Here is a 13,730-nt window from a genome sequence, read left to right as displayed (position 1 = left end):
ATTGCTGGCTCCTGCCTCTCATAGTTTTTATGTAATTTAAAAAAAAGTGATGGTCTTTGTTACCCCAGCTCTTGGGGTATCTTAGACTAGGTGGTAAAATCAATTATATGTAATTTCAAAAAAAGTGATGGGCTTTGTTACCCCAGCTCCTGGGGTTTCTTTGACCGGGTGGTAAAATCAATTTTATTTTTTGGTAAAATAACTCCAAATAACTCCAGGTTGTGGTGCATTGTAGTAGAACTCCTCTAGTTACATATGCAAAGACAACATTTAGGAAAGTGTCATAGTTTGCGAATGGGGGGCGCCACCCCCCAATGGGCGAAATGTGACCACCTAATGGCAGCCGTGACGGGGTAACATTGACCGGTTTGGAAATTAAGTTAAAATTACCATATATAAGACTCTGTAGAGTCTGAAACATAAAGAAATAAACATTAATAGGTGTATCAAACATAAAATATGTTATGTAGGCACCTATAGTACTTCTAACTTAATTTCCAAGCCAGTCAATGTTACCCCGTCACAGCTGCCATTAGGTGGTCAAAGTTACCCCATTGGGGGGCGGCGCCCCCCATTTGCAAACTATGACACTTTCCTAAAATTTGTCTTTTGCATATGTAACTAGAAGAGTTCTACTACAGTGCATCAAAACCTGGAGTTATTTTACCAAAAAATAAAAAAAATTGGAGGGGGTAATTCGACAGGCTTTAAATAATAGCTCTTTTTCATGGGTCACATTATTAATTTTTTAACCTATTAGATATGCAAACTTTTTAAATCTTTCTATTGTGTTACGTAGCCTCAGTATTAGGCCTTTGATGGCCATTGACCAAATTTTTCTATGTTAAATCGTTTTTGAGTTTTGGGGGGGTTTTGTTAAAAAAACGAAAAGTGGTCAAAGTTACCCCGCCGGTCAAAGTAACCCCATTTTACGGTATGGAATTTTTTCTGAGATGTCATGTGATAGCCCTCGCAAAGAGATTTGAAATAACCCCAAAGTTTTTTATAAAATTTTTCATGGTAAGAAGTTATCAATGAAAAACGCTCAAAACCGTCCCATATTACCCCGTTAGACGGTTATCATTCAACATACATCACAATAGTATGAAACCAAAACGATGACAGCAGATATATACCTGCTTTATGCTAAAGTCTGTACTGTAATCTTTGTGAGTTTGCCTAATTTTTTTGGCAATTTAATTTATATTTTTCTCCATTGTGCAAGAAATAAACATGTGTGAAGTATTCAACTATTTTGTTTAGGAAATCAGTATTTTAGTCCTAGATGTTATCATTTCAACTTCAGTGTTGATCTAACTTGCGTAATGGAGTTGCTCTAAGTAGAATGTATGAAAATGAACATCTTTCCTTGAAACTACCCCTTTCTTTCGTTTTACCCATTCAAATTTTAAGAAAGAGGTTCACAATTTTTTAGTGATTGTATATTTTTCATTGGAAACCAATTAGAAGCCTATAGAATGCGTTTTAAAAAGCAAGTTGTAACTAGAAGCCTTAAAAAAAGTTGGATGAAATGATCAGAAAAGGGCTTAGACTTCTATCTTAAAACTGTATATATGTGGTACATGTATTTGACTCTTTCGATATCATTGGATCTTGCTGTGCAAAAAACCGTCTGGCTATTAAAAACAAAGTACGTATTCCCAAGTATGTTGAGAGTAAGAACCTGCCGATATCCATCGGCCAAATCAGTACCTATGGCTGACAGAAGTTAAACATTATAATTTACAAAGAATCAATTATTTCAAATTATCGAGCACACAGAAAATCACATGAGAGTCCAGAGTTAAATATGAGGCTCACCTGTCTAGCAGCGTGGGACAACGGGATCTAAGTTAGTAACAAGCTTAGCATGGAAGTCAACATCGGGATGAAAAAGTATATCAAAAAATGTGGGGTTGCATGCTCTTGCATAGGTATAGTATGTTTCAAAGTTATAAGACATTGAGTGTCAGTAATCATATGCAACTTCCCGAGCAACCGTCGGCTACGCACTCTTCTTGGACTTAGTCTGATCAGTGGATTTTTACTTCGAGTGGCACGATTGCCGAGTGAAATTTTATCAGGAATTCTCTATTGAATATTTCCAGTGAGAATTCCTACCATAAAAATGTACAGGGTGTTTCAGAATTAAGTAACCCTTTTAATTTGTTAATAAATAAGAAACTAAGAACGTTATAAAGTTGAAACTTGTTTTATTTAAAAGAAGAACATTTTCATGGTAATATTGCACCAAAGTTACGTCATTATCCTGTATAGCTTGCTAAATTTGTGTTTAATTATCAAGCCTTAAATTTTCATCATGATTCGCTACAGCAAAGAAGAAAGAACAAAAATTATCGCTACAGTCAATAACGATGTCAATAACAGAAGTTCAACGTGATTACAGGATCCATTTCAAAACAAGGATCCTTCAAAAAAACACATTTAAATATCTTTATCGAAAATTTGCGGATATAAAAAATTTGCACTCTCGTCAGAAACACTAATGAAGGTTATGAAAGCAACGAAGAGAAGAGCCCTATTTTGTCAAAACAATTGTGGTGGGCATTTAAAAGATATTACATTTAAAAACTAGGATACAATATTACCATAAAAATGTTCTTCTTTTAAATAAAACAAGTTTCAACTTCATAACGTTCTTAGTTTTTTATTTATTAACAAATTAAAAGGGTTACTTAATTCTGAAACACCCTGTACAATATTCTAACTAATAACCTGCTTGTTTTAATACACATATCAATAAGAGTTTATTCAATGAGATGTCGTTTAGTTCTTAGTACCTACGCATTGGAATTTATGTGTAACGACGAGACTGAGCTCGAGTTGCTCGCAGGCGTCGCGCGCGTACTGCCGTGGTACGGAGCGCGTGCAGAGCGCTATACGCAGCGCTCAGCAGACGTCGGGTGAAGCTTCCCTGCCTCTTCAAATGAGCGCCCTAAGCGTTGAACATGCGAACAGCGGCAACGGCAGCAATGGAAACGGTAGCAATGGTTAGTTTTCTTGAGAATTTTGTTCTATTCCAGAGAAACTTGAAATATATACAGAAGCACCTAAGAATATTTGTGTTACCATGTTTTTTTTATAAGAATAGCTTTGTGCCTATTTGGCAATTGGCAGAGATTTTAGATACGGATCGTAAAAATATGAGGAATTTCTAAAAAGTTAATCTTCCATTTCAGGAAATGGCAACCTCTAGTCGAGGACATTCGCGTGGCGGTCATTTCTCTCGCGAAGATTCGAAGCAAATGATCCTTCGACCGCACAACAACTCCAAGATAGACAAGTGGCGGTTAAGACAGGCCAATGTGTATAAATTGGTAGTTCATCTCTAAGGATATGACCTAGGTTTTTTGTGTAGTTGATAATCACTTCTGTCTACCATGAGATATTTGCCGTTGATAATGTAGTGCATATTTTCTTACGGTATGTTCTAATTATGACTCTTACCAGGTACTGGGAAGCTACGACGAACCAACGACATAAATCTTCTCGTCAACTATTTTGAGATGGAGAAGTGTCAGGACTGGCGACTCAATTTCTACGCCGTCATTTACGAGTACAGTATATAAATTTTCTAACGTCCCGTGTGATTTTAGGATCAATACTTTATAACCGTCTATCGCCGTAAGTCACTCTCAGGGAACATAACTAATCAACTTGAATTATACGTAAAGTATTGAGCGTAGCAACCTGAGGACGTTCGCAACGTATGCAACAGAGAACATTTTAAAGTTGTCGTACGTGGCGGCAACCATCAGTGCAAGTCATTTTGCGCTCACTAGAACGTATCATTATTGGGAAGTAGGCTTGTAACAATATTGCTCCGGTTACGAATCATTTTTTCCGTTTTTGAGGAAATAACAAGTATGATGAACTCGTTAATTTTTTCAGTCCCGCCTAAGACGATCGTCGCCAACGTTACAAGATCATGGAGCCTCACCTGAAGCATTTTGGTGGCCGTGTCTTTGATGGCATGAACATCTTTTCGCTCATTCTTCTGCCTAATAAGGTGAGGCTGCGCTAATAATTTCAAATTGATGTAGATAGCAGAAATTTTGTAAATTATTTCCGGGGCTGGTCGTTCCATTATCTGGTCGGTCAAATAGACTTCTGCTTCTGCAGCCAATTTTGCAGCTGAGCGACGAAGACTTCGTTCTCAACTTCTCCCTCGTGTTTTTGACTAGTTGTTTTGTTCGGCCACTTCGTTTCCTTGGAACCCTGACCAGGTCGATTGCAGATTTAGCCAGTTTACTTGAATTTTTTAGCCACCTTTCACACAGTTCACGACGAATACGGAGTTTTTTTGCAATGACTTACACATTAATGCCGAGCGGTTCCATTTTGAACCAGCAAAAAATAGATTCATAATAAAATTTAATGATCAAATAAATATAGAAGTGGATGCGTAGGTTTGATACACATCTTGTACTTATGGCAAAGTTTGGTTCTGCTGCGCCGACTACCCCCTGTTCAGTTAACATTCAAAGATTATAAGAACCAAGTGTCAGACAGGACGGCTTGATATCATAGCGGAGAAGTACGAGTCATTCGTTCTAAAAATATATTATTTACGACTCAGATGCAGAATTTTATCAATAAAATGATTACTTTTAATGCTGTATATGGTATTGCGTGATACAATTTTTCTAGTCATTTAGATCATGAAATATATAGCCCGGTTCCAAATGGGACGAAGCTATAATTTTTCACATAAAACAAAAAATGAATATTTGAATATATTTTTTATTTATTACCGTTCAAAGTGATAATATTCTCACATGAAATAAGAGAAAAATTCAGACAACAATTCTCGGCATTATTGGGTTAATTACTCTCATCCTTTTTATATGGGGGTTATAATTGTATTTCTATATCTGCCACAAGTAAGACTAAATTAACATCTTAGACTTCTGCAATATATAAGATGAATTAACAGATGATATTAAGCTTCATAATAAAAGAAAATATTTCTAGAAATAAATTTAAGTTCATTGCAAATATCATGCCATAAATAGGTGGACCTTGTAGTTGATATTTTACCAAGATATCAATTAATGAAAGTTATAACAAATTTTCAGGAAACTGTGTTCTCCAGCACGACAAGCGACGGTGATTATAACATCACAGTGAAATTTGTCCGAGAGTTGGACTCCTTGGACGACCAATTCATCAGGATCCTCAACCTCATACTTCGCCGTTGTCAAGCTGCCATCGGTCTCACGCTCATCGGGCGTCACTACTTCAACGTCAAGAATTTCCAAAACCTTGATGCAGACCTCAAGTTGGTGCTCTTTTTATTAGGCGTTTCTTGTCGTTCTCCGCACTGCAGTAATGATTTTTTTATTAAAAATTATATTAACGCGTGCGAAACTTTGTCAAAGAAATTGCCGAGAAACTGGTAATGTACAGTGTAAACGACTCCATCGTGCTGAGGGGTGAACTCGACTAATTTAATTTAAACCACAAAGTATCCATGATAAGAATTCATTGGGTGAGATACCGTGACTGATTACAGGATGCGCGTGTATCCTGGCGTCCAGACCAGCATCAGGCAGCATGAAGACAAAATACTTCTGAATGTGGACATAGTTCACAAGTTCCAGCAACAGACTTCAATTCTGGATCACATTAGAACGGTATATTATATGATGACCGCTTTTTAATAAAATCAGATGATTTAGAGTGATGAACTACAATTAATCAATATTAAATGCATATTTTGAATTATCAGGTAGCCTCACGATAAATGTTAATTATTTTCAGTACCAGAGTATTAAAAGTAGTGTCAGGTGTCAGGTCTAAATATTTTTTCGACTGTCAAATATAGAGAGTTGTAAGAACGTTCTCTTCTTATCTTCAAGACTGTGAACACTTGATTTAACTAATCTTGCTTCATTAGTGGTTTGTAGACATTATTTGCGATGACCTCTGCCAGCTACAGCTACAATTTATAATCGACTTATTAATATGTCGGCAGATGAGGAAGGACGATCGCGATCGCCTACTGATAGGACAGATCGCCATGGCTAAATAAAACCGCCTCACATACCGCATCGATCACTTAGATGATACCAAGAATCCTATGTCGACTTTCCAGCACCGCGGCAAGGAGACTACTTACACGGACTACATGAAAGATGTCAGTCTATGTGCTATTTCTTCTTAGAGTATTTTGCGTTCAAGCCTTAAATATGCCGATTCATATGAGTGGTATCCCAATGTCAAGTTGTCTTGTTCACATTGATTTGTTAAGTCGTGATCATAATCACTTAGAATTGGGTCAGCAACACTGGAATTTCGGTGCACATCGAAACCTTTTAGGACATCATTTTTGGTTCGTGCAGAAATACCAACGGACCGTGAATGACCTGATGCAACCGCTGATATACAGCAAGCCTACTGGTCGTCAGCTAAGAAGTGGCTTGACGGAAATCTATCTGGTGCCCGAGCTGATGAGATTGACTGGCATTCCTGATGAGATTCGCACGAATTTCCACAAAATGAAGAGGCTCGTTGACTTCACGAAGATGGGTGTCGATCGGCGAGTTGCAGCTCTCAAAAAGTTCAACCATGATTTGCAAGAGAATAAGGTAATTGCTATGAAAAAACCCTGTGGCTAATTAATATTATGATCAGCTGTTGAAAATTTTAGCTTAGTGGATGAGGAAGAATAATTTTCCTATTAGTTTGAGCAAATTACCATGTGTTACATTTCTAAAAAGTACCGAAACGAAGTACTTTACGATATTATAACTCGATGCATTTTAGAGATATGTAGCTTGGTGCCTCTTACTCTTATCTATACTCATCCGTGATTTTGCATCCAGGTGCGCCAGGATCTAGAGCTTGGGGTCTAAAACTGAACACCAACTTAGTGAGCCTGACTTCAGGTGTGATGAACCAAGAGGACATTTTGCTGGCTGGGGGAATGTCAGCGCAGTACAAAGCTGATGATGCGGACTGGAGTTTCGGCTGCCGAAGTAAGTGGATTGATACACTAGGTGCAATTGGACTGACGAATCTCTGATCTGACGTTACTCGGTCTAAGTGTCTGACCGAAAACATCATTACGAATAAGTTATTCGTACGAGATGAAGGCATAAAGGAACATGTTTACAACCCTTAGTTAACGGATTGAACTCGGTAGTTAATTATATTTGCTTAATAAGGGTGCGTGTGTTGAATAATTATCGTTTTTTGTCATCCGTGCGCATACTTGATGCGTCGATGTAATATGATTAGATAATTTTATTTCATCAATGGTGCAATCGTGAGAACAGTGGCCAGGGATCGCATTAAGAAATGAGTGATTTTTAAATTTCAGTAAACGATTCATAATGAAGAGTTAAATTTTCAATGTATTACATGTATCTGTTAGCAATTTTCAGCAAATGGTTCTCACATATAAGAGTAATTAGCTCGCATATAAGAGTAATTAGAGGTAAGAATATAGTAATCAAGAACCATCATTCTATTAGAAGTATCTGACTGTTGTCAGATTGCACTCTTTGTCGAAATAAATATAAAGTTTGTAAAGTTTTATTGATTGAATACTCGCGTGCATCCGTGTAAATGTGTAATAATTGCCAGTCCATTCAAGAAAAACAGCGCAAAGTCCTTTAAAAATTGGAATGTGCTTGTGGCCTAGAAAAAAATTTGTTTAAAAATCTTGTGTTACTGTAATATTAGTTTAAATATTCTACCTTTATGGACATAATTTGAAATTTCAATCTAGTCCTTGAATTTTTTCATTCCTCAGTACCTGTATCATGACCTGTGGTACATCAAAGTATCTTTAATTTTTTCTATCTCTAACATGTTATTTTAATTTTGTAGACAAGTCAATGATGGTGTCTATTCCTCTGAACAACTGGGTGGTTCTTATCGGTGGACGGATTAACGTCGCCGATGGGAGCGCTTTCATCCAAATGCTTCAGCAAGCCGCTCGTACCGTCGGCATGATGGTCAGTTACGCTCTAATTAAGCCGTCGTCGTAATGATCATTTACTTTACATGTCCATCCTGACATTGCACGTGAACTTGAAATTTTTCATTGATAACCCGATAACCCGAGTGATGCTCGTATTTGTGCGGCTATGCATGTTCTCTAAGAGTGATTTTAGAAGGTTTTATATCTTGCCTGATACGTCGACAGATCAAGCCTCCGGAGATGGTTCAGTCAAGTGGAATGCACGAGACGGAGCAGGAGATCATGAAGCATCAGGGCTGCCAGATGATCATGATCATCTTGGACCGCGCGTTGCAGAACAAGTACGGGATGCTGAAGAAGAAACTCGCTTGTAGCATCGGCGTGCTCAGCCAGGCAAGTATTATTTATCGTGTCGCTTCTAATATATAATATTGCGATTTCGGCGTTTATTAGGCTGAAGGCCTGTCGCTGTTTCTTAACATTGCAGGTCATCCACAGCTTATTGCGGGCTCGAACTTGCAACTCAATGCTTGAATTTTTTTTCGCTTAACCACCCGGCCTCCTTGCCGATTCTGACCAGAAACTGGCGCACAGAGCTGGGGTCGAACCCGCAGTTATCTGCTCCAATCTTGGTACTCTGAACTTCAACCATTGGGCCACCCTGAAATATTGGCCACTCCACAATAATATTGTTTAATTATTCATTCATAATGAGGTAAATACATTCCTATATTCATGCATTTTTTACTTTAACTTGATGATGATTAGTTCATAAACTCATTCGCAAATAAATTTCACCATTAATAAAGAAGGTCATGAGCTTCACTCGTAAACAAATGAACTAAAGTGTTAGAAGCAGAATCGCGTAGTGATATGAGCAAGTTAAGTCTGTGTGGAACACCAAGGTTTGTTTCTCTAAGATTGGATGTGTTACTACTGTATTAACGGGAATAGAAGGCTTTGCCTCGACCGGCATATAATTCTATGTTTCAACTGTGTCTTTGAGCTTTCGGATTACTCTATATTTGTGTTTCGCGCAACTGCGCTTCAATAGAAAAAGCCGTTCTAAATTCTGAGTGTCATCCGGCTTCTGTACAATGTTAACTCATCCCTACAGTTCGTGCTTGCTTCCAACGTGAACCCTGCCAAGAAGGGACTGATGTCCATTGCAACCAAAATCGCCATCCAAATGAAAGCTAAACTTTGTGGTGAGCCGTGGCAAGTCAAGCAACCCGCCAAGGTTGGATTATTCAACAGGGTATCGAGACTTGTAACATGAATGTCGAGTAAAAATCGATACTTTGGCTGCATGTTTTAACTTTTTCATGGTAGCAAACATTCTTGATATGGTTTTTGTGGTTCAAGCAGTTGATAGGTGATTTTCGATAATTTATGTACTTACCACCTTCTTATTAGCTGCACAAGTGTGTACATATTTCTTAGTATTCACTTTTGCCCGTATACACTTGCATAATCTCTTTGACTTACTTTTCTTAGGATACGCATATAACCATGTTTTTTTGTAATCAAATTCATTTTTTTCTACTCTGGAGAAGCACACATCGTTCAAGAAAACCTGCACTCTATTTCCAGGCGACCATGGTGATCGGATACGACGTGTACCACGACACGGTGACGGCCAGCAAATCTTATGGTGCTGTGGTTTCGTCGGTTAATTCCCAGCTGACTAATTACTATGGCCAGGTCACCGAGCACAATAACAAAGAAGAGCTCAGCAATAACTTCGCTGTCTGCATTCAGAGTTGGTTGCCAGTTCTTGATATTCCGTTGCTTGTACGTTGAATTGCTGACCTTAACCGAATTGTGCAATTGAGGGGGAAAATTACATTGTCAACTATCTAGACATAACCGGCTGTCCTATTTAAGGGAAAGATTGGTATAGTGTTCTCAAGGAATGGCACATTCGATAGTTTAAAGTTATGTTTTCTGACTATAATATGGTGGCAAGATGTAAATGCTTGTGATGCTGTGTCCACAGAAGCTATGAAGGCCTATAATGAGCGCAACAAATGCCATCCTCTCAACGTTGTCGTCTACCGAGACGGTGTTGGCGAAGGTCAAATCGAGTACGTCAAGCAACAGAAAATTCCAGCCATAAAGGTATTATGATGCTTGATTTAAAAATGCAAGAATAATAACTTATTATTAGAAAGGTATTATAATGCTTGAATTAAAAATGCAAGAATAATAACTTTATTATTTGAAATTCAACCAGTCTCAACTATCGTTCAAGACTCGGACCAATACCTAAAACTCTGGCGCCAAATAACGAAGGTCGAGTTGCCACCGTTATCGATCATTCAATTTCGTGTATATTATACCCGAAAGAAGTTTCTGAACTTTCCTATTTGATAAACTTTAATGCAAATATATAAAATTGTTTGAATTTTGAAGTGCCTTGATTTTCCGGAGAACGAAAAGCATGTTACTAATTGATGTGTGATCTCGACATAACATGATATATGGTGAACAGTTGTCAGTTGACAAATTGACGTAGTGTTTAGTTAACTCAACATCCATTTGTTGTGGTGTATTCTTTGCATTGGTGACGCTCGTCGCTGTTTGGGCAGAGCGAACTAGCCAAGATCGCACCTGGGATATGCCTTGTGTTCGTTGTGGTCTGCAAGCGCATCAACACCCGAATTTTCCGTGACATGGGTAGCGGTGGACTCGCCAACCCACCGCCAGGCACCGTAGCCGACAAGACCATCACGCTGCCTTATTGGTTTGTTCACAGTTTTCTTCAATTGAAAACAATGCGTAGTACGTTAGAAGGTTCACTTTTATATGCCGCTAACCATATTACTAGTTACTAGTTTCTAAACTTGTTAATTTCGTTACTATTGGAAATGCGTTGATTTAATGTACATTTTTCAGTTACGACTTCTTCCTGGTGTCCCAGAAAGTAAGAGGAACTGTCTCGCCTACATCGTACAATATTTTGGAGGACGGCTCTACCTTCTCAGTCGACAGGCTGCAGTGCTTCACGTACAAACTCACGCATCTCTACTTTAACTGGCAGGTGTGTTGCTAGCACCAAACTTATTTTGTTCTATTAAATATGCAATACTAACACAGGCTGATGGCCAGTACTGAGAGCCTTTTTTCGAGAGTATTTTCCTTTATTTCCCTTTTTTGCGAAAACGTGAGTTATCTAAATATTTTTGAAGAAAATGCAGTAGTGAAACAGCTGACGCTTTTGTCAACATTTTAAACTGCCTAGTGTATTTCTTCAAAAATTATTAGAAGAACTGAAGAGTCAGTTTTCAAAGTACCGCATTAAGTACATTCAAATGACGCGTTAACTTGTTGAGGATAGGCAAAATGCATTAAAAACAATTGGTCGAGTCGCCTGGAATTGATTGCAGGGGACGGTGCGCGTTCCTGCGCCGTGTCTCTACGCCCACAAGCTCGCCTACATGACGGGTACTGGCACCCACAGCCAGCCTTCACCCCGGGTTGCTGACAAGCTTTGGTGAGCAAATGTCCAGTCATTGTACACGTTACTATCGTCATGATGTCCTCGAACACAGACACCCACAGCCAGCCTTCACCCCGGGTTGCTGACAAGCTTTGGTGAGCAAATTTCCAGTCATTGTACACGTTACTATCGTTGGCGTCATGGACTTGACTCTAGATGCGTTACATGGCCCAATACTGAAACTCTTCAGCTTACAAATGAATTAGGAAAGCCGACAAAGGTTTTTTTTAACTGGTCATCGATGAGAACAGAACGCATTGATCAAGAATAGTGTTCTATTTTTACGGTAAATCTCGGTTTTAAAGATTGCGCCTACTCGTTTCCAAGATTTACAGTCTGTATCAGTGGTGATTTCTTATTAAAATGTGTTTCTCCGTCGAATTGGAGTGGGAAAATTTCTTGGTAATAACTACGACCGCTGTGATTCGTACCGACTCGACTGCCATGACTCCTCCAAATTAACTTTTATCTACATTTGTTTCTACGTTGAATTGAGCAAATGTTTCTTTCAACATGATTTTGAAAACTAACACTTCTGGGAAGTTAATTTTTTTACTTGTTTTCAGGTTCATCTAAGTTGCCGAAAGACTTTCTGAGAGCATTCTTCAAGTACCTATGTCCATCGTCGCTCATGATCACAAGAGATGGAGGAGAATCTGCTTGTCCCGTGTTCCGTGCCCGTTTTTGGATGGAATATCCTAATTTCTTTGACCATTACTGTTGATTAACTCCTGCTTTAATTTTAGCTCACGAAGCTCAATGCGATGAGGAGTAGCCTTTTTCTTTAATAGGAAATCTGACGCCTCGTTTTCTTTCTTTATCCGGTAGGAATCTTAGGCATTTTTTTGCAAGCGAGCTGCAAAAATTTTTTTTGTGATAAAATAAATTTTGTGTTTTTCCAACTTCCTCGATGTTGGGAAAACATCAAAGATGTTGGACCAAAGATGCCAGGGCCAATATCTAGGCGAAGAGGCCAGGGTCCAGGTTGGGAGTCCAGGGTTAAGGCTAATAGCCCGAGTCCAGGTTGAGAGGCTAGGGTCCCGGCTGAAAGGCCGTTCATTTTGAGAGGCTAGGGTGGAGGCTGACTGAACAAAGCCCAGGTTGAGAGGCTAGGGTCGATATTGAGAGGCCAGGGTTCGGGTTGAGAAGCCAGGATTAAGGCTGAGAGTCCCGAGTCCAGGTTGAGAGGCCAGGGTACATTTTGAGAAGCTGGGTGGAGACTGTGATATCAAAGTCCAGGTTAATGGCTGCTTAGAGTAAAGAAAAGAAGGCTCTCCTTCTATACTTGCTGTATAAATGACGGCAAAAGGAAGAAAAGAAGGCGGCGCTTGATTCACAATATAGTAAATGTAAGGCCGCAAGAAGGAGAATTTGCCACACTGTTTGGAAGGCAACGTTCACAAACTTACAAATTAATTCATTACTCATTACATTCATTAACAAGAAGAAATGAGTTTAATTTTTCTTAACTCCTTTTAGTAGCTGGAGCTGCATGTACCCGCGCCGACCCACGGTCTGTACATAGGTAGTGGCGTCGGCGTGAAAAACCACCCAGTGTGAAAGATTACATTGAATACCATTGCAAGCTAAACTGTCGCGGCTGATCTACCGCCGCAGTTTTTGCAGGACACACGCGGGCATCAGGCGTCATTTCTACGCCGCGTTAAAAGCCGTCGTGTGTGAACAGCAGTCCGCTATCGTATGTCCGCTAAGGTTCTGCAGTAAATACCGTCGGACGCTGGCGGTATTTACTGCCCTGTGTGAAAGGGGCCTAAGGAGTGGGAGCCTTCCCCTGCGCGAGGACTTGTAACGGCTGCTGGTGACGCCAAGTAAACAGAAAACGTGTGAAAGAAAATTCAATTCGATCGGGAACAAAATATAAATGTTCAAAGCTTATAACATAACATAACATAACATAGTGATGTCGGCTCTGAAGTGTAGGCCTGATGTGGCCTGTCGCCGATTCTTTTCCATTTCGTGCCTTGTTCATAGATCTAAACTCGTGTCATTTGACCGGATCTTTTCATGACTGGCGATAGTTTGAAGAAGCTACTAGACTTCCACCGGGTTCGATAAGGTTCGATAAATTGCCTTTAGCAGAATCGAATTGTCAGGTGTAGAAAAATAGCACAAAGTGAATAAATTATAAAAAATGCTTACCATTTGCATATTGAAACGCAAGCTAATAAACCCAATATACTTCTTGGACCGATCAGACTCTCCTACGAGTTCTGAGATGCAGAAACTATGAAGTTGTAAGCCGCTGTCGTGCGCCCG

The 13,730-nt window shown here is 39.2% G+C and overlaps 1 pseudogene; it reads left to right on the top strand.

Annotated features, from left to right (window-relative positions):
- Positions 1-3,994: 3,994 nt before the first annotated feature.
- LOC108667551 lies at positions 3,995-11,451 on the top strand (annotated as a pseudogene).
- Positions 11,452-13,730: the final 2,279 nt, after the last annotated feature.

Source organism: Hyalella azteca, unplaced genomic scaffold, assembly GCF_000764305.2.
Source record: "Hyalella azteca isolate HAZT.00-mixed unplaced genomic scaffold, Hazt_2.0.2 contig11217, whole genome shotgun sequence".
Classification (NCBI taxonomy): domain Eukaryota; kingdom Metazoa; phylum Arthropoda; class Malacostraca; order Amphipoda; family Hyalellidae; genus Hyalella; species Hyalella azteca.
The sequence above is the reverse complement of the archived record's forward strand: the minus strand, read 5'-3'. Positions and strand labels throughout refer to the sequence as shown.